At 35.9% G+C, this 2957-nt stretch overlaps 1 pseudogene; it reads left to right on the forward strand.

Moving 5' to 3' along the window:
• The first annotated feature begins 655 nt into the window (after positions 1-655).
• On the forward strand, positions 656-2744 carry LOC110343729 (annotated as a pseudogene).
• The last annotated feature ends 213 nt before the right edge of the window (positions 2745-2957 follow it).

Genomic DNA, 2957 nt, shown 5'->3' on the forward strand with positions numbered 1-2957 from the left:
GCAGTATTCCCTAAAGGATAAAACTAGGGTTAATCTAAGACCAGTCATTTAAAATTTCTTACTAATTGGTTTCTAGTTCCTTGTAACTTCTCAAATAATACCCTAATATTGGTATTCATAAAATAGAATAGGGGATACAGATGTGTGTAGAACTTTGGGGCTATAAAAGAAGCCTTGGTTACTTTTCAAGCCATTGTTCACAACACTGAAACTCAGTATCTTTCTGTCCTTGACCTCAGAGATGCTTTTTGCTGTATCCCAGTGGCTTCTGAATTTGAGTCCCACATTGTTTTGAATGAAAATGAAACCAGCAATTGAAGTAAATAATTTGAACTAGAGGATTCAGGGATAGTTCCTATATGTTTGGGTAGTTTCTGACTTGGAGAACTTACCTCTGAAGAAAGAAAAATGCCTACAGTGTGCAGATACCCCCTTGTGTGCCATAAAATATGCTACTAAGATCTTAAATTTTTTTAATAATAAGGTATGTCAATTCTCAAAAGAAGACTCAGTTAATAAGACAGGAGGCCATTTACACAGAACTTGAACTATCCCTTTGGAGACAATCACTCCAGAAATAACTTCCCTTCTTCCCTCAAACACTCAGATGCAATGAAGAACTTTTTTGGCCTTTAGACATCATAGAGTATAGATTATGGGGTATGAGGACATTGTTGGGCCACTATATGAATTCTTTAAGGGACCAGAAGAACCTCAGCCCTTAATTCAGAATAGATCATTTCTGCATTCCAAATCTGTATTGAGTAAGTTACTCAGGCCTTGGGACGTAAATAAAAGTTGTAATTTCTATATTTCCAAAGGGAAAATAATTTCTTTGTGTGTTATAATCAGACCTTGGATATTTATCAAAGAAGACTGACCCATCTGCTATGGCTGGCCAAACTGCCTCCAGGCCATAGCAGCAATAGTGTTGTCATTACAGGTCATTACTTTTATAAATGAATGACCTTTTCTGTCTAGCTGACAACCTAAGATTCCAGAACTTCCTATCAGAAAATCAACAAGTGTCTATTTGGAGACATTCATGGCTGAATCCTGCTGCTTCTGTCCAGAAAACAGTCTGGCTTTCTCCACTCTTCTCTGTACATGAGGGGATACAACTACTGGAAAGTAAGACTACAGTGGCTATAGCCTTATTTATTAATGTCTTAAGAGATGAGGCCAGGTCTGTCTTTATAACACCATCCTGTTTCTTTTCACTCTGTCTGAACCATCTGAATTGAGAAAAACATGGGTGCAGAGCTCTGGCCTGGATCCAGGCACATGATCTCAATCTAGATAACTGCTAATTGCATGATTACTGTGGATGAATATCTGAGCTTAGTGTCCTTTGCACAGCATGTAGGGTGATGGTAAGTCTTCTAGGAATAATCTTCATGGTCTCTTCTATCTGTGATGTCTCACATACACACATCTACAGAGTCAATTTACTTCTTATTAAAGGAGATGAATTAAAATTTAATGCACTCCAGACTGAATACTATGAATGAAAACTATTAAAGTTTTCAGTGTCTAAAAAACTTTACTTAGATCAAAGAAAGGTAGCAGACTGGGTATATCCATCATTTGGTGATTTTTCTGGAGGGTACAGCCATCTCTGCTATTATCACATCATCTTTAGGTTTGAATAATCCAATTTATAGAAGAAGAAATCTGCTTCCTACATTAAAAAGTAGCAGATTTCAACCTATACCAAAAAGGAAAGCTATCTTCCTCAGAACAGACCTATGGGCTAGAAAATTCAAAGGAATGTTCATCTGCCAGTGGACTGGTGAATAATACAAACTAGAAACTCAGCATGAACTTGCTGTGCATGAAAAGAAAGTAGAAAGCCAGTTAAAAGCTAGAGCCTTCAAATGAAAGCCAAATCAGGATGGATAGAATTTTATTAATAAGAGGTTCATACAATGGGAAAACACAGTCACTATAAAAATATCGTCAAAGGAGCATGAAATTCAAGTGCAAGAATCAGTTAATATCAGTTAATTCAGTTTTACCATACCGTCAAAAAGATGATTTCAAGGAGTCATTTAATTTTTTAATCAAACTTCCATATATTTCTGTACCAATCTCAGCTAGTGGGACTTCAAAGAGTTTCTCCTAAGAGCCACAAACTAGATAGAACAAGCTGCAAATTCTCAGAGATGATACAACAACAGATAAGAGAATAATTCCAGTTGAAGATTGACTCAACCATTTTTATTGAGATTCTTGAAATTTATATGAAATTCTAAGGAAGTATTGCAGTTTGGCTCGTGTTCTCATATTTACAAGTTCTGACAGTGTTGCTGGAGATAATAACCAGAGGCCACTTTTCCCAAAGGAAATAAAAGAAGAGTGTTCTATTTCAAGCATCACTTTCAACCATATGGGACCAGTAAGTATGATGAAATTTCTCAATTAAATAGACAATAGAAGCTAACAAGATCAGAGGGAGAATTACTACTGCTGATAAAATGTCTCTGGGGTTGCTTGTATCTAGGATGTTCTGGTGATATCAGAAGTGAAATAAACAGACACCAGTTCTCTTCTTCAAAAGAAGACAGCAGTTTGTTGACAGGAAAAAGGAAATACTACTAAAGTCAAATTCTTCATTATCACTATCAAAGAAAAGGCCTGATCATATGTTCAAGATATTAAGGATGTTCAAGCTAGAATATAGTGGGTTCCACATAGTGAGACCTTGTATAAGAAGAAATGAACCAAAGCACAATCCTAATTAATTAATTCCAAATAAATGTGTTTAAAAATCTTAGTTGATTTTTAAGCTCAGTTGACAACGCCCTAAATGTCCATAGTTCTGGTATTATAGGCATGTACCACCATACTCAGCAAGTTCCTAATTTAAAAAAAAAGCTAAAAACACTTTTTTGAAACAAGGAGAAGGCTGGAGAGATTGTTTAGTGTACTCTTGCACAGGACCTGGAGTTCCATTC

Source organism: Mesocricetus auratus, unplaced genomic scaffold, assembly GCF_017639785.1.
Source record: "Mesocricetus auratus isolate SY011 unplaced genomic scaffold, BCM_Maur_2.0 Super-Scaffold_100033, whole genome shotgun sequence".
In the NCBI taxonomy this organism is placed as follows: domain Eukaryota; kingdom Metazoa; phylum Chordata; class Mammalia; order Rodentia; family Cricetidae; genus Mesocricetus; species Mesocricetus auratus.